Below are 19,024 nucleotides of genomic sequence, written 5' to 3'. Positions count from 1 at the left end.
AAGAATAGCTTCCTGTTATTTTATTACGGACTCTTGAATAGATCGATCAGAAAGGATAACTTTGAGGTGGTTTCATACCCTACAATAATCTCTTCGTTTATTCTCTGCTATTAGTGACTTTGGAGTGACTCTTTGTTGCATGTTTAGGGACTGTTATATGATTCAATTATGTTATTATTGTTGAGAGAACTTGCACTAGTGAAAGTATGAACCCTAGGCCTTGTTTCAATGCATTGCAATACCGTTTTTGCTCACTTTTATCATTAGTTACCTTGCTGTCTTTATATTTTCAGATTACAAAAACCTTTATCTACCATCCATATTGCACTCGTATCACCATCTCTTCGCCGAACTAGTGCACCTATACAATTTACCATTGTATTGGGTGTGTTGGGGACACAAGAGATTCTTTGTTATTTGGTTGCAGAGTTGCTTGAGAGAGACCATCTTCATCCTATGCCTCCCACGGATTGATAAACCTTAGGTCATCCACTTGAGGGAAAATTGCTACTGTCCTACAAACCTCTGCACTTGGAGGCCCAACAACGTCTACAAGAAGAAGGTTGTGTAGTAGACATCAAGCTCTTTTTTGGCGCCGTTGCTGGGGAGGCGAGTGCTTGAAGATATATCTTTAGATCTTGCAATCGAATCTTTTTGTTTCTTGTTTTATCACTAGTTTAGTCTATAAAAGAAAACTACAAAAAATGGAATTGAGGTTGCCTCATATGCTACATCTTTATAATGTCTTTCGTGAAAATAAGGATTCCGATAGTTGTGCCAAAGTGTTAGAAGAAGAATGCATTAAAATGTTTGGCACTAAATCTTTGAATGATGAGCATGATTGCAATGTTGTTAGTAGGAATTTCTTGAATATCAATGATGCTAATGATATTCAATGCCACAAGCTTGGGGATGCTATGTTTGATGAAGATGATATTTTTAGTCCCCCAGGTTTTGATGATAATATTTATTATGATGAAAGCATGCCTCCTATTTATGATGATTATAATGGTGAAAGTGGGTTTGGAAGAGTGTCAACTTTAGGAAGTAATGATCCCACTATTTTGGAGGGTGTTGAATCTTATAATATTTATGAATGTGGATTTGGAGAGGTCATGACTTTATTTAGTAATGATTCCACTATTTTGAAAGAGGTTCCAATTGATTATGAGAACAAAGTTGCTATCTAATACGTCTCCAACGCATCTATAATTTTTGATTGTTTCATGCTATTATATTATCTGTTTTGGATGTTTAATGGGCTTTAATATACCTTTTTATATTATTTTTGGGACTAACCTACTAACCAAAGGCCCAGTGCAAATTGTTTTTTACCTATTTCAGTGTTTCACAGAAAAGGAACATCAAACGGAATCCAAACGGAATGAAACCTTCGGGAGAGTTATTTTTGGAACAAACGTGATCCAGGAGACTTGGAGTGGACGTCAAGAAAGAAGCGAGGAGGCCACGAGGCAGGAGGGGGCGTCCAGGGGGGTAGGCACGCCCCATCCTCGTGGGCCCTCACAGCTCCACCGACCTACTTCTTCCTCCTATATAAACCATATACCCTGAAAACATGCAGGAGCACCACGAAACCCTATTTCCACCGCCGCAACCTTCTGTACCCGTGAGATCCCATCTTGGGGCCTTTTTCGGCGCTCCGCCGGAGGGGGAATTGATCATGGAGGGCTTCTACATCAACACCACAGCCTCTCCGATGATGTGTGAGTAGTTTACCATAGACCTTTGGGTCCATAGTTATTAGCTAGATGGCTTCTTCTCTCTCTTTGGATCTCAACACAAAGTTCTCCTCGATTCTCTTGGAGATCTATTCGATGTAGTTCTTTTTGTGGTGTGTTTGTCGAGATCCGATGAATTGTGGGTTTATGATAAAGATTATCTATGAACAATATTTGATTCTTATCTGAAATCTTTTGTGCATGATTTAATATCTTTGCAAGTCTCTGATACGTCCATTTTGCATCATGCTTTTATATTGATATTTATTGCATTATGGGAAGTTATTACACATTATGTCACAATACTTATGCCTATTCTCTCTTATTTTACAAGGTTTACATGAAGAGGGAGAATGCCGGTAGTTGGAATTCTGGGCTGGAAAAGGAGAAAATATTAGAGACCTATTCTGCACAACTCCAAAAGTCCTGAAACTCCACGGGAGCATGTTTCAGAATATATAAAAAATATTGGGCGAAAGAAGTACCAGTGGGGGGCCACCCACCGTCCACGAGGGTGGGGGGCGCGCCCTACCCGCTGGGTGCGCCCCTGCCTCGTGGTCCCCCTGGAAGCCCTCTGATGCCCATCTTCTGCTATATGAGGTCTTTCTTGGAGGAAAAAAATCATAAGCTAGCTCACGGGACGAAACTCCGCCGCCACGAGGCGGAACCAATCTAGGGCTCCGGCGAAGCTGTTCTGCTGGGGGAACTTCCCTCCGGGAGGGGGAATTCATCACCACCGTCATCATCATCGATCCTCTCATCAGGAGGGGGTCAATCTCCATCAACATATTCACCAACAACATCTCATCTCAAACCCTAGTTCATCTCTTGTATCCAATCTTTGTCCCAAAGCCTCAGATTGGTACCTATGGGTTGCTAGTAGTGTTGATTACTCTTTGTAGTTGATGCTAGTTGGTTTATTCAGTGGAAGACCATATGTTAAGATCCTTTATGCATATTAATACCCCTCTGATTATGAACATGAATATGATTTGTGAGTAGTTATGTTTGTTCCTGAGGACATGGGAGAAGTCTTGCTATAAGTAGTCATGTGAATTTGGTATCCGTTCGATATTTTGATGAGATGTATGTTGTCTTTACTCTAGTGGTGTCATGTGAACGTCGACTACATGACACTTCACCATTGTTTGGGCCTAGGGGAAGTGAAAGATCGAGGATGTCACCTAGAGGGGGGGGGGTTTAATAGGCATTTAAAATAATTACGGTTTAGGCTTGAACAAATGCGGAATAAACCTAGCGGTTAATTTGTCAAGCACAAAACCTAAAACAACTAGGCTCACCTATGTGCACCAACAACTTATGCTAAGCAAGATAAACTACTAGGTGATAGCAAGATATATGACAAGAAACAATATGGCTATCACAAAGTAAAGTGCATAAGTAAAGGGGTCGGGTATGAGATAACCGAGGCATGCGGAGACGATGATGTATCCCGAAGTTCACACCCTTGCGGATGCTAATCTCTGTTTGGAGCGGTGTGGAGGCACAATGCTCCCCAAGAAGCCACTGGGGCCACCGTAATCTCCTGGCGCCCTCGCATAATGCAAGATGCCGTGATTCCACTAAGGTACCCTTGAGGGCGGTCACCGAACCCGTACAAATGGCAACCCTTGGGGGAGGTCACCGAACCCGTACACTTTGGCAACCCTTGGGGCGGTCACCGGTACCCGTCAAATTGCTCGGGGCGATCTCCACAACCTAATTGGAGACCCCGACGCTTGCCCGGAGCTTTAAACCATAATGATTGAGCCCCGAACACCACCAACCATCTAGGGCGCCCAAGCACCCAAGAGGAACAAGCTCAAGGGCACCAAGCACCCAAGAGTAATAAGCTTCTCAACTTGTAAATTCCACGTATCACCGTGGAGAACTCAAACCGATGCACCAAATGCAATGGCAAGGGCACATGGAGTGCCCAAGTCCTTCTCTCTCAAATCCCACTGAAGCAACTAATGCTAGGGAGGAAAATGAGAGGAAGAACAAGAAAGAGAACACCAAGAACTCCAAGATCTAGATCCAAGGGGTTCCCCTCACATAGAGGAGAAAGTGATTGGTGGAAATGTGGATCTAGATATCCTCTCTCTTTTCCCTCAAAAACTAGCAAGAATCCATGGAGGGATTGAGAGTTAGCAAGCTCGAAAAGGTCAACAATGGGGGAAGAACACGAGCTCAAGAGATAAGGCTCAAAGGGGAAGTAGACCCCCTTTTATAGGAGCTCCCGAATCCAACCGTTATGTGCTTAGTCCGCGCACGAGTGATACTACCGCTCAGGGGAGCGGTACTACCGCCCGGGCGGTAGAACATATAGAGCGGAGCAAAATAGAGGGCGAGGCAGAGCCGTATGAGCGGCACTACCGCTAGGGCCAGCGGTACTACGGTTGGCAGCGGCGGAACTGTCGCTTGGCCCAGCGGTACTACCATTGGGACCGCGCACAGAGAGGAGGGCCATTGACCGACACTAGGGGCTGTGGTAGCCGTGGTACTACCACACACGAGCGGCACTACCGCTCCTACTGCCGCTACTACTATCGCTGAACCCGACACGAGAAAACCACGTCTCGAGTCGAGGCGGTACCAGCGCGGAACCAGAGTCGTACTACCGCTTATGGCCATGGGCGGTACTACCGTTGTGAGACAACGGTACTACCGCTTGTGGCGATACACGGTACTGCCACTCTGGCCCCGCAGTACTACAGCTAGCACCAAACATATGCCACTTCCAAGAAAACAAGTATACTCCAAGGAAAACCAGAACTGCCATAACTTCTGCAAATGAGCTCTGAATCGAGCAAGCTCAAGCTTGTTGGAAACAAGACGACGAGTAAGAAGAGGCAGGGGAGGTATGCCTAACAAATAGAGGAGTGAAACCTCCAACAGAGAAGAACCGACGTAACCTCCAACGTCGAAAACATCATAGAAGATGCGAGTGAACTCCATTTTCGATGAACTCGAGCTTGTCATCAAGATGACCATAAGCTCCAAATCTCACAAAGAGAAGAATCAAACAAGAACCAATAAAGATGATGCAAGGATGCAATGGTTTGAGCTCTCTACGAAAGATATGACTCATTAAGAGCACCCCTTGATAGTACGAAAATCGATCCTATAACCCGGTCTCCCAACTACCACCATGAGACTGGTAAAATACAAAACCTATCAAGGGCAAACCTTTGCCTTGCACATGGTCCACTTTGTTGGGGAACGTAGTAATTTCAAAAAAAATTCTACGCACACGCAAGATCATGGTGATGCATAGCAACGAGAGGGGGAGAGTGTGATCTACGTACCCTTGTAGATCGACAACGGAAGCGTTTGGTTGATGTAGTCATACGTCTCCACGGCCCGACCGATCAAGCACCGAAACTACGGCACCTCCGAGTTCTAGCACACGTTCAGCTCGATGACGATCCCCGGACTCCGATCCAGCAAAGTGTCGGGGAAGAGTTCCGTTAGCACGAGGCGTGGTGACGATCTTGATGTACTACCGTCGCAGGGCTTCGCCTAAACACCGCTACAATATTATCAAGGACTATGGTGGAAGGGGGCACCACACACGGCTGAGAATATGATCACGTGGATCAACTTGTGTCTATGGGGTGCCTCTTGCCTCCGTATATAAAGGATCCAAGGGGGGGGGTGCGGCCGGCCCTAGTAGGAGGCGCGCAGGAGGAGTCCTACTCCTACCGGGAGTAGGACTCCCCTCCCTTTCCTTATCTAATTAGGAGAGGGGGAAGGAAGGGAGCGAGGAGAGGGGGGGGGGCGCCGCCCCTCCCTCCTTGTCCAATTCGGACTAGGGGGAGAGGGGGAGCACGGCCTGCCCTGGCAGCCCCTCCTCTTCTCCACTTTAGGCCCATGAGGCCCATTAACCCCCCAGGGGGTTCTGGTAACCCCCCGGTGCTCCGGTTTTATCCGAAACTTCCCCGGAACACTTCCGGTGTTCGAATATAGCCGTCTAATATATCAATCTTTATGTCTCGGCCATTTGGAGACTCCTCGTCATGTCCGTGATCACATCCGGGACTCCGAACTAACTTCGGTACATCAAAACTCATAAACTCATAATATAACTGTCATCGAAAACCTTAAGCGTGCGGACCCTACGGGTTCGAGAATAATGTAGACATGACCGAGACACGTCTCCGGTCAATAACCAATAGCGGAACCTGGATGCTCATATTGACTCCTACATATTCTACGAAGATCTTTATCGGTCAGACCGCATAACAACATACGTTGTTCCCTTTGTCATCGGTATGTTACTTGCCCGAGATTCGATCGTCGGTATCTTAATACCTAGTTCAATCTCGTTACCGGCAAGTCTCTTTACTCGTTCTGTAATACATCATCTCACAACTAACTCATTAGTTGCAATGCTTGCAAGGCTTATGTGATGTGCATTACCGAGAGGGCCCGAAGATACCTCCCCGACAATCGGAGTGACAAATCCTAATCTCGAAATACGCCAACCCAACATGTACCTTTGGAGACACCTATAGAGCTCCTTTATAATCACCCAGTTACGTTGTGACGTTTGGTAGCACACAAAGTGTTCCTACGGCAAACGGGAGTTGCATAATATCATAGTCATAGGAACATGTATAAGTCATGAAGAAAGCAATAGCAACATACTAAACGATCGGGTGCTAAGCTAATGGAATGGGTCATGTCAATCACATCATTCTCCTAATGATGTGATCCCGTTAATCAAATAACAACTCTTTTGTTTATGGTTAGGAAACATAACCATCTTCGATTAACGAGCTAGTCAAGTAGAGGCATACTAGTGACACTTTGTTTGTCTATGTATTCACACAAGTATTATGTTTCCGGTTAATACAATTCTAGCATGAATAATAAACATTTATCATGATATAAGGAAATAAATAATAACTTTATTATTGCCTCTAGGGCATATTTCCTTCAGTCTCCCACTTGCACTAGAGTCAATAATCTAGTTCACATCGCCATGTGATTTAACAACAATAGTTCACGTCACCTGTCGGGGAAACTGATCCACGAACACCTATGGGGCTGGCGGACCGGGCCCCTTTCGGTTCGGCAGGGGGGCGGAGATCACACGAAGAGCAGATCGAGGCGAAGCACACGAGCAGTTTACCCAGCTTCGGAGCTCTCCGGAGAGATAACACTCCTACTGCTGCTTGTTTGATTATCTTGTGTTCTTGCTCCAGAGAGAGAGCGTAGTTTTTTTCTGGGTTCCGAACCAGTCGAACCTCGCGAACCCCCTCTACGTTGCGCATGGGCCTCCTTTTATACGCTAAAGGGGTCACCGACAGGTGGCAACGCAGAGAAGGGTACAAATGTAAAAAGTGAGGTGATTGGTACAGTTACTTGTACAGTGCACCCTACCTAACCCTGACGGCAGGGGACAAGGGCATTAAATGCCCGTCTGAGTCGCCCAAACAGTGCAGAAAAGGACCGTTAGGGGCGCCATCGTTCGCCACGATGGCGATCTTGTCAGCTTCGCATGCCACTGCGCACCGCTGGCTGCACAGCCTCCCGCCACACGCGCCTGGAGAGGCCCCCAGAGCGACACGTTGGTGGATGCGCTGGAGCGTGGGCACAGAGTGGCCACCTGCCGCGGCAAGCGCCTTGCCGCTGCTGTTATCTTGTCGGGTCCGGAAGCTTGTCGCTCACCGGGCCTCGAGGTACCTTGGTTGGTCCTCCCGGCAAGCTCCTCTTGCCGGGGCCTTGTTGCCTTGCCGGAGCGCGTGACACGTCGCGGCAAGTTCCTTGGAGTGCCTTGGTTGGCCTTCCCGGCAAGCTCCTCTTGCCGGGGCCTTGTCTCCTGAGCTTAAATACTTTGTTCTTGAATGGCTCCAAGGGAACCACGGAGGATCTTGGCGTTCGCCCGGCAAGCCTTGCCGCGGGGGGGCTGCAACTGCCTGTGCACAAGTTCGGGGTACTAGGGTACCCCTATTCTAGTACACCGACAGGAGCCCCCGGGCCTGGGCCAGACACGGTGCCGAGCGCTGTTGGGTCAGGCCCAAGACAGGGCACGGGCACACGCAGACTGGGCCATGCCAAATCTCGCTCCGTATCCACGGCGCTCTCCCCTAACGGCACGCGTCGAATGCGGCGTCGTGGGAGAGATCGTGGGTGGTTCTTTATTCGGAAGGGCGAAACGTCCGCCCCGTCCCTCTTTATAAGCAAAGGAAACAGGGGCAGTTCGTTCCCCCTTGTTGGTTGCTACTACTCCATCTTCACGAACCTCCACCGCTCCCCCCTTCTTCTTGAAGCCGAGAGAGCAGCGCTCCGCCCCCCATTGCCACCAGGATCACCAACGCCGTCGACCTCCCCCACCACCTCTGCCATGGCTCCGAAAGCCGACAAGGGAAAGGGCGTGAAGTCGGCCGAGGCGCAGCGGCTCGCGGCGCTGCGGAAGGAGCGGGCGATCTTCTCCCCCCAGCTCGGCGCGAAGGAGCTGAGGGAGTACTTCTACCTCTTTTGGGCGACGGAGACGCGGGCGCATCCGCGCACGAGGGTACTCCCGGCTGCTGCTTCGGAACTGGCTCCAAACGGGTACCCATTCTTTGCGCTGTTCTTCTATTGCGGGCTCTGCCCGCCCTTCTCGGAGTTCTTCTGCGATATCATGAACACCTACGGCTTCCGCCTCCTTGATTTCACCCCCAACGCCGTTCTGACCATGGCAGTTTTCGCACATTTGTGCGAAAACTTTGTCGGAGTCCACCCCAATGTTGCCCTTTTCCGCCACTTCTTCATACCTCGGGTAGAGAGAGGAGAGCCGCTTGCCGGAGGGATCGCCTGGATCTCGAGAGTCGGCAAGAAGGAGGCGTACTTGGAGGGTGAGCTCCGCAGCAAGTGGGAGGAGTGGAGAGCGGAGTGGTGCTGGATCGTCGAGGAGAATCCGCAGCCCTTCACCGCCGTGCGCCAAGCTCCAATAGTGCGCGGCAATGACTGGAGCAACGTGGCCCCGGAAGACGAGAGGCTGAAGATCGCCATTACTAGGATCCTTCGCCTCAGGCTTGCCGGGCTCACTGTAGGTGCTGTAGGCGCAGATTTCCTCTGCCGCCGCATCGCCCACCTGCAGGAGAGGGGGAGGCCCGCCTGGGAATTCAAGAACTCGGCGGACATCATGAGGCTGCGGCCGGGCCTCAACTACAACTTCACCGTCATGGAGCTGGATGCAATACTCCTGGAGTTGTTCAAACGCGATCCCCAGCACCCATTCACGCTGGCGAGGGGCGTCGTTCCATTGTGCAATAATTCTTCGCTTGACCGGATCCGCGCCATGATGCCGTTGTGCGATTCACACGGAATCGTTCCAACTTGGCAAGAGCCTGCGGATGACGTCGTGCAAGCGTTCTTCGACAACTTGGAAGAAGTGCCGGTCCGTGCTGACGAGCAGAAGAGCCTCACCCGTGACACCACCGACGAGGAGCTACAGCGCATCGCCACTAGGGCGGAAGAGGTTGCGGCCGCAGCTGCCGCGGGCGCGTTCGGGTTCACTGTGGAGGAGGCGGAGGCGGCAGAGGCGGCAAACCTCGCCGAGCGCGTGGAGTTCATTGGCGAGGAAGAGCCTGCCGGCTCTAAAGCTGAGCCGAGCGAGGCCGGCGAGGAAGAGCCCGAGCCTTCAGAAAACTTGCCGCAGGCGGAGCCCCCGGCCCCGCCAAGAAGGCGTCTTCGCAGGGCCGCGGACATAGCGGGGCGGCAGCCGGGTCAACAGCCGCCGAGCCGTGCGACACGCTCTACCGCGGCAAGCAATGTTGCCGCGGGAGCGCCTCACGCAGCAGCGACAACTGGAGCGGGATCTTCCCGGGCCACCGCCACCGCCCCCGCCAAGCGGGCAAGGGATGCTACTCCTCCGCCTTGCCGCACCGGAGGGGAGCCGGACTTCGATCTTTTCGCGCTCAGCTCCGACGAGGAGGAAGAAGAGTAAGTTTCTTTGGAGCTCTTGTAGTTCTTCAATCTTGCTATTTTTATCTTGTATCTGACTTGCTTCAATCTGGACTCCTTTCTTTTCAGGACGCTGGCCCAGAGAGCGGCGAAGAGGGCCAAGGCCGCGGTGATTGTCATTGAAGATGACCCCACCGTGTCAGCAGGGGGTGGGTCCGAGACCACCTTGACGGACCCGGCAACCACTCCTCAAAGCAGCCCCCAGCGCAGCCCCCAGCGTAAGTTCATAGTTAGCTTTCTGCTGTCAGGCGCGCATGAGTGCTTTTTCCTTTGTTGATATCTTGCTTGTTGATTTGTGTAGGAGCAGAGCAGCCATATCAGGAGCGCCCGGAAGCTGGTCCCGAAGTGCCATCTGCTTCGACTACGCCGCTAAGGGAGGAGTCCCGATAAGGGAGCGCTCTCCGGCAAGGGAGAACTCTCCGGCAAGGGGCAGCACCGTCGATCCTGCGGCGGCCGAGACCGCAACTGCAGATCTTGGCACAGGTAATTCACTTGTCCAAAAACTTTCCCTTGGGTTCTTCTTCTTCTGATTTTCTTCTCTTGGATTTTTGATTGATTTTTCTCCCTTCTTCGTTCTTCAGACCCATCTGCTGCTGAGCCAATGGAGACAGAGGGCGCCGGCGAGGAAGGCGCACATGGCAGCACCAACGACGCCGCCGCCAATGAAGAAGGGGCCGGTGCTGATGAGACCGCCGGCGAGGAGGCCGCCAAGGCTGCCGCCGCAGAAGCCGGCGAGGGGTCGGGCGATCGCACTGACGACCCTGAGGCCGCAGGAGCGCCAGGCGCTGCGCCGACCGCCGATCCCTCTGCCGCTGCTGCGGAGCCGGGCTCCGAGGAGCCCCAGCCCGACGCCTACTTGAAGGCCGGCGACGATATCTTCACCAAGCTACCCTAGGCGTCGAGCTGCAGGGCGCCGGTCGAGGGGGAAACTTTCGATGAGGAGGTGCTCGCCTCCGCTGGACTGTCGTTGGTCGACGCGCCCAGCAGCAGCAGTGGCGAGCCTGAGGAGGAGCAGCTGCTGCGGAGGCTGCTGTCACTCTATCGCGCGCGGCAAGCCAAGCTGGCTTCCCGGGAAGCGCTTGTCGCGAAGGCAGGAGTTGATATGGAGAAGCGCGCGAAGGAGCTCCGGGGCCATAATCAAGAAGCTCTCCGGTCCCTGGCACAGGAGCGGGAGCGACTCGCCGAGGAGCGCACGGCCTTCCTTCTCGAGAAGGCCGAAGCTGAGGAGGAACAAAGGCTGGCCGCTGAGAAGCAGTCTGCGCGAGAAGGCGAATTGGTGCAGCGGAAGGCCAACCTCGACAGCTACGAGGAGGAGCTTGCTGAGCGTGAGCAAGCACTTGGCGGGGCGCTCAAGGAAGCAAAGGACGCTGCCGCAATCGCAGAGGCCGCCAAGAAAGAGCTGGAGGAGAAGGTGGCGCAGCTGGAGGCCAACATCGGGAAGAGCGGCGAGGAGCTTGCCGCGCTCAAGCGTGAGCGTGAGAAGGATGCTGCCGCCCACGGTGAGCTGCAAGGTCTTCTCGCTGAGAGGGGCAAGGAGCTCAGCGCCGCCAAGGATTCCAATGCAGACCTGGAGTTGAAGCTGGCCACGCTGACGCAGACGCTGGAGTCCGCCAAGGAGCGGGAGAAGACCTTGTCGGAGAAGGTCAAGGCTGACAAGGCGCTGCTGGAGAGCATCGCAGTTACCCAGAACTCATTCAGAGATACTGTGGAGCACTGGACCGGGGGTCTGGTGAACATTGCCGCAGTCATCGACGAGGAGCTGGCGCAGCTGGGGATGGAGGACTTTGGGTATCCCTCCGACGAGAATCTCCAACCCAGCGCCAAGCTCAGCCTATTCTTCAAGGGCGTGGCGACGGCACTCTAGCGGCTCCGGGAGAGGATCCCAAAGCAGCTGGCCGACGAGTCCCGCAGAATCTGCGCCGGGGTTCTCCAGAAGGTGCTGATGAAGGTGGCCTTCCGTAATCCAGGCCTCAGCTTCACCAACGTCCTCAAGTCCTTGCCGCCAGACGCCGATCGGGACACACTCAAGGCCCTTGTCGCACCCATTGTGGACAAGGTGAGCGAGATCAAGAGGGTTGAGGGTGATCGCGTAGACTAGGCCGCCCATTCCTTCTTTTCCCTTGTCGCTGCTAATCATGTTATGAAAATAGTCTGTTAGAGCTGCGACAAGTTATCTTGTAATATAACTTTATTTCTGTTATCAATTGCTATGTTATTTCCTCTACTAGATTCCTTCCTTTGTATGTTTTTACCCTACGCTTCTAGGGAACTTGTCGGCGCAGGCACCCGAGCCGCGAGCGCTGAGTGCGGAACGTCAGCAGCCTGCTGGCGGCGCCGCTTCCGACAAGAAACCTTGTCGCGACTAGATGCAGCACACTTAAGTTGTTGAGCGGACTCGAAACAAAGTAAGGGCGCAACTAGCCACGAGTTGGTTCCTCCGCGCACAGGTTTTCCATACAAAGCAGGGTCGTTCGAGGAAGATAACTCAGAAATTTAAAAACTGATTGCTCAAACTTTGGCAACTTAGCTTTTCTATCGTTTGCTTCCCGGCAAGGCGAAACTTTGCTTGAACGACGCCTGGTCCATACCACAATCTTCTCCTTCCCCCCGGCAAACTTGTGTGCGATGGATCCTTCTTTTCCTTTGTTGAAAAGAAGAAAGAAGAGAAAATAATGATATGGAGCCCTTCGGCTCGTTATTGCTTACCGGACGTAGGTGCTGCACAAAGTGTCAGATAACGCATGCAAGAAAGAAATTAATGCATGAAATGGACAAGTTGTGCGGAGCACATGGGGTTTTATTTATGCACGGGATCTGCGCCCGACTTTGTACAAAGGATTACATGCAACAGCGGCAAGACTTGTACAAAAGGTGGTCGCCGGAACGGGTTCCGGCAACCGCGCCTTATGGGAAAAACTTACGAAGATGTTCTATGTTCTAGGAGTTGCTCACCGGAATGCCATCTTCGGTCTCAAGGTGGACAGCGCCGGGCCTAGTGACTCGTTTCACCCGATAAGGGCCTTCCCACTTTGGCGTCAACTTGTTGGAATTCTTGGCGGACTGAACGCGCCGAAGAACAAGGTCGCCTTCCTCGAAGCTTCTGGCCTTAACTTTGCGGCTATGGTAGCGGCGCAAAGCTTGCTGGTATCGAGCAGCTCGTACAGCAGCCTGAAGATGATCTTCCTCAAGGAACAGCGCGTCGTCTTGTCGCAGCTGTTCTTGCTCAAGCTCATCATAAGCGAGCACTCGAGGCGATCCGTATACGAGTTCCATGGGGAGAACTGCCTCTGCTCCATAGACTAGAGCGAAAGGCGTCTGGCCAGTGGCTTGATTTGGCGTCGTTCTGATCGACCAAAGAACCATCGGCAGCTCCTCGATCCAGTTTCTTCCGCACTTGCGCAGCCTGTCGAAAGTTCTGGTCTTGAGCCCGCGCATCACTTCAGCATTTGCCCTCTCTGCTTGACCGTTGCTTCTCGGATGAGCAACAGAAGCGAAGCAGACCTTGGCGCCAAGGTCTTGGACGTACTGCATGAAGGTGCGGCTCGTGAATTGCGTGCCGTTGTCGGTGATGATCCTGTTAGGGATCCCGAAACGGCAAACAATTGACCTGAAGAACTTGACTGCTGACTGTGCTGTCACCTTCCTCACTGGCTGCACTTCCGGCCACCTTGTGAACTTGTCGATTGCGACGTACAAGTACTCAAAGCCCCCGACAGCTCGGGGGAAAGGGCCGAGGATATCGAGCCCCCAGACCAAAAATGGCCAGGATAAATGGATCGTCTGGAGAGCTTGAGCTGGCTGGTGTATCTGTTTGGAGTGGAACTGGCACGCTTCACACTTGGTTACTTGTGCAGTTGCATCCTGGAGGGCTGTCGGCCAAAAGAAACCTTGCCGGAAAGCTTTGCCGGCAAGTGCTCTTGCGCCAATGTGGTGGCCACATATGCCTCCATGTATCTCTGCCAACAGCTTTTGTCCATCTTCCCGTCAAATACACTTCAATTTCACACCGTTGAGTCTTCTTCTGTACAGTATGCTATCGACAAACTGGTACATACTTGACTGCCGGGCTACTTTTTCCGCTTCTTCTTGCTCTTCGGGAAGTTCTCCTGTCTGAAGGAAATGGACAATCTGCTGTGCCCATGCTGGAGCTTGTGGCTCGACAACAAGGACTAAAGGAACATCTGCTGCTGCGGGAACATCCGCTTCTACGGCAAGGACTTGCGGCCCTGCCGGAGCTTGATGTTCCCCGGCAAGCTTGCCGGAGCAAAACTTGTCGGGAGCGTCTGCTTCAACGGAACAAACCATAAGGCTTGCCGGAGCAGACTGCCCCTCAGCATTCTTGGTGTTGATCTTGGGGACCTTCTTGGCGGCGGCTTCGGGGAGCTCTGCCGGAAAGTATTCACCAGAAACCAACTTCCTCTTCTTGCTTTGTCCAGTTGATGGTGTTACGGATGGTTGAGTCAACTTGAGCACAAAGATCCCTGGTTCCACAGGTAACTTTAGTGCGGCGCACTTTGACAGGCCATCAGCAATGTCATTCTGAGCTCTTGGGATATGCTCCATCTGTAGGCCGTCAAAGTGCTCTTCTAGCTTCCTCACTTCATCAACATATGCTTCCATCAATGGACTTTGGTAGTTCTTGTTCACTTGGCGGACGACAAGCTGTGAGTCACCCCTGACAATGAGCTTCTTGATCCCAAGGTCTGCTGCGATTCTGAGACCGGCAAGCAATCCTTCATACTCTGCAGTATTGTTGGTTGCTTGCTCCTTGGGAAAGTGCATCTGGACTACGTACTTGAGGTGCTCTCCGGTGGGCGCGACAAGCAGCACGCCCGCACCGGCGCCTTGCAGCGAGAAGGCACCATCAAAGTACATCAGCCACTCTTTGCTTGCCTCTTTGACGGGGATGCTCGTCTCTGGAATTTCTTCATCTGGTGTTGGCGTCCATTCTGCTATGAACTCTGCCAATGCTCTGCTTTGGATAGTTGAGGTGCTCTCAAACTTGAGGCCAAAGCTTGACAGTTCCAGCGCCCACTCGACAATCCTGCCTGTCGCTTCTGGATTTTGCAGTATCCTCTTCAGCGGAAAGCGAGTGACGACTGTGATCTCATGTGCTTGGAAGTAATGGCGCAGCTTTCTCGAGGCCATGAGGAGGCCGAAAAGCAACTTCTGCACACCAGAGTACCTTGATCTAGCCCCCTGTAGAAGGGAACTGACAAAGTAAACTGGACGCTGCACCATTCTCTTCTGCATCTTATCATGCTCCTGCGCAGATCCATCTCTGTCGGGACCAGAGCTTGTCGGCGAAGCCCCCTGCTTGTCGCTGGATGCATCTGCCGTGGTTGCTGGCTCATCATCTGCCTCCCTCTCCGCCACTAACGCAGCACTAACCACTTGATTGGTTGCCGCTATATACAGCAGCAACTTCTCTTGCGACTTAGGTGCGACAAGCGTTGGAGTGGAGGACAGATATCTCTTCAAGTCCTGCAGCGCAGCCTCCGCCTCCGGAGTCCATTTTATTGGACCTGCCTTTTTCAAAATTTTGAAAAAAGGCAGGGCGCGCTCAGCAGATCTAGAGATAAACCTGCTGAGAGCAGCCACGCAACCGGCAAGCCTTCGTACGTCCTTGACACGCTTTGGTGCTTCGATCTGCTCAATGGCCTTGATCTTGTTGGGATTGGCTTCAATTCCCCGCTGAGACACGAAGAACCCGAGAAGCTTGCCGGAAGGGACGCCAAATACGCACTTCTCAGGGTTAAGCTTGAGGTTGATCTTGCGCAGATTTGCAAATGTCTCGTCTAAATCTTGAATCAGGGTCGCCCTGTTCTTGCTCTTGACCACTATGTCATCCATGTAGGCTTCCACATTTCTGTGCATCTGCGGCTCAAAAGCGTGGTGGACTACCCTTGCGAATGTTGAACCAGCATTCTTCAAACCGAAAGGCATCCATACGAAGCAGTACGTGCCACACGGGGTGATAAATGCGGTTTTCTCTTCATCCTCTTCTGCCATGAAGATCTGATGGTATCCTGAGTATGCATCAAGAAATGAAAGCAAATCACATCCGGCTGTGGAGTCAACAATTTGGTCAATGCGCGGCAAGGGAAATGGGTCTTTGGGACAAGCTTTATTAACATCAGTGAAGTCAATACAAAGCCTCCATTTCCCATTAGCCTTGCGCACGACAACAGGATTGGCCAACCACGTGGGATGGAGCACTCCTCTGACAAGGCCTGCTGCTTCCAACTTCTTGATTTCTTCTGCGATGAATTCTTGGTGCTCCACTGCCTGTTTCCTGACTTTCTGCTTGACGGGCCGCGCATGAGGATAGACGGCAAGGTGGTGCTCAATTACTTTCCTGGGAACACCGGGGATATCAGACGGTTGCCACGCAAACACATCGACATTCGCCCGCAGGAAAGCAACGAGCGCGCTTTCCTATTTGGGGTCAAGAGTGGCGTTGATGGTGAAGGTACCACCAGTGCCGTCCTCCTTGGCAGACACCTTCTTGGTCTCAGGTGGAGCTATCATTTCCTTCTTACACTTGCCGGTGGAGCTCGATGGTGCGTCCTCGACGGTAGCGCAGCACTCTGAAGAGGTGCGCTTGCCGGAGTAGGCATCAGAGCTCTTGCCGGACTTGGTCTTCTTCTTCCCCCCGGGAGCTTCAGCGGCAAGTGTCTTGCGTTCTGCTGCGGCTGCTGCTTCCCGGTAGATCTTGTCGGCACAGATAAGAGCATCCTTCTTGTCGCCAGGGACAGAGATGACACTTATCGGGCCTGGCATTTTCAGTATGTTGTACGCATAGTGAGAGGCTGCCATGAACTTGGCGAGTGCCGGACGGCCAAGGATTCCATTGTAAGGTAATGGAAAGTCAGCAACATCAAACGTGACCCTCTCAGTCCTGAAGTTCAGCTCGCTGCCAAATGTTACCGGCAACGTGATCTTTCCCTTCGGCTTGCTCCTTCCCGGGTTGATTCCTTGAAATGTACCGGTCTCTTCGAGCTCGCTGTCAGGGATCTGGAGTTTCTGGAGCACCGCAGAGGAGATCAGGTTCAAGCCGGCCCCGCCGTCCACTAGCATCTTAGTTACCTTGAGGTTGCGGATTGTTGGTGACACCAACATCGGCAAGCACCTGACCGCAGTTATGCGATCAGGGTGGTCCTCAATATCAAAGATGATAGGCGTGCTGGACCATTTCAGAGGCTTGCGTGACTCGACGGGTGGTTCTGCTGCATTAACTTCCCGCACCCACTGCTTGAGCTGATGGTGCGAGGTATGCAGAGAAGCACCACCGTCAACGCACATGACCTCTGTGGCTTTCTGGAACTCCTGCTCATCAGTCTCCTCATCATCCATGTGTTCATCGTCGTCGTCATCTTCATCCTTGTCGCGGCCGCGAGGAGGTCTGTCTCCTTGCCGCTGCTTGGCCTTGCCGCGGCGTCCTCCTCGGCCGGGACGTTTCTTGCCGGATCCCCCAGCACCTTCCTGGGCCTTCTCCTTGTCGCGCCGCTCGTATTCAGCTTTCTGTTGCTCAACAAACTGCTCGACTTTTTTGTAGCTCTGGAGATCATGGCCCTTGGTACGGTGGATCTTGCAATACTGCTTGTTGGTGCCGTCCTGCTTGTCGGCGACCGCCACCTCCGCGGCAACCTCCTTGCCGGAGTCACCAGCTTTGGCTTTTTTGGTGCCACCACCATTGCCGGACTGCTCAACAACTAGAACCTCTTTGCCTTTCCTCTTCCTGTTGTTCTGCCGCCGGTTTTTCCTTGCCGGGGCAGCATCTTCACTGTCAGATCCTCCCGCTCCTACATTCTCTCCGGGGAGTCTCCTCCCTTCCTCAACATGTGCTCACTTGTCGGCCAGTGCATATAACTCACTGACGTCCCTGATCTTGCACATCGCCATTTCCTCCCGCATCCCGCGGTTTCGCACGTTCTGATGGAACGCGCTGATCACCGCGGCAGGGTGGACGTCTGGGATGTTGTGCTGCACACTGCTGAATCTCTGAATGTACTTGCGTAGGGGCTCTCCTTCCTTCTGGGCGAGCAGATGAAGATCACTCTCCTGGCCATGAGGCTTGTGTCCGCCTGTGAAGGCGCCGACAAACTGATGGCACAGATCAGCCCAAGAGGATATGAAGTTGTCCGGCAAGTGCATGAGCCAGGATCTGACGTTGGGCTTGAGCACCAGCGGGAAGTAGTTGGCAAGGATCTTGTCATCCCGTCCCCCGGCAGCCTGCACCGCAATGGTGTAGATGCTGAGGAACTCCGACGGATGTGTCTTGCCGTCGTACTTCTCCGGTACGTCTGGCTTGAAGTTCTTCGTGCTGGGCCACTGGACTTGCCGCAGCTCACGAGTGAATGCAGGGCAACCTACCGCGTACGGCAGATCGCCTGGTTCCCCTGGCGCATGCATGTCAACAGAGGGCCCAGCGCGCTTGTCGGATTGACGTCGCGCTTCTCTTCGGCGCTCGATGCGAGTTCGAGCGTCTTCTTGTTATCGATCATGAAGAACTTGGCGCTGATCGCGACGAGCTCGTGGATCCGAAGATGTGGTGGAGTCGCTGTCGAGGTGGATCCGGCGAGTCGGCGATCTTGGCCTTCGGGGTGGTGATTGCATGGTAGTTGCACCTCCACCCGTTTCGTCGCCACCGGCTCGCGCCCGGCAACCCTGCCGCGGCGGCGACGCGCTCGGCCGCCATGGAGTGTCGCCGTTGGCATAGCCGATGAGACTCTGAATGGTGGCCCTCCATTCGTCGATCTTGTCCGACGTCGGAGGGTAATCTAGGAGCAGTTGAGCTCGCGCCAAAGCTTCTACTGGAGTGGTGGGTGGCAGTGGCGGACGGCGCAAGGAGCGGGACGTGCTCGAACTTCTAACTATGTTAGAAGGAGCAGTATCCCGTCCAGGCGACCGTGCCCCGCTCGTGCCAGCACGCTGGCGTGCATGCTGGTCTTGAGCGCCCCGAGATCCACCGGCTTGGTCTTGGCCCATCATGCGTATGGCACTGCGAGTGCCATGACGCTGTTGGTCTTGCGCCTCCTGAGAGTGGCGCGGAACATGTACAGTCGCCGAGGTTTGTGCAGCCTTGTCCTTGGACCTGTCAGCATCATAAGCTTCCTCGTCGACGTCCATTCTTCCGTCGGCGTCCATTCCACCACCCGTTTTCTCCAATGGTGGCGCAAGTGACGTGGATGGAGCAGCTGTCGCCGAAGTCTTCTTCTTCGGTGGCATGTTGATGAAGGGAATGAAGATCTAGCTCATGTGAACGCCGGATCAGGTTCACACAATCTCGACGCCCCCTACCTGGCGCGCCAAAGATGTCGGGGAAA

The sequence above is a fragment of the Triticum dicoccoides genome, chromosome 2A (genome assembly GCF_002162155.2).
Source record: "Triticum dicoccoides isolate Atlit2015 ecotype Zavitan chromosome 2A, WEW_v2.0, whole genome shotgun sequence".
Classification (NCBI taxonomy): domain Eukaryota; kingdom Viridiplantae; phylum Streptophyta; class Magnoliopsida; order Poales; family Poaceae; genus Triticum; species Triticum dicoccoides.
The sequence above is the reverse complement of the archived record's forward strand: the minus strand, read 5'-3'. Positions refer to the sequence as shown.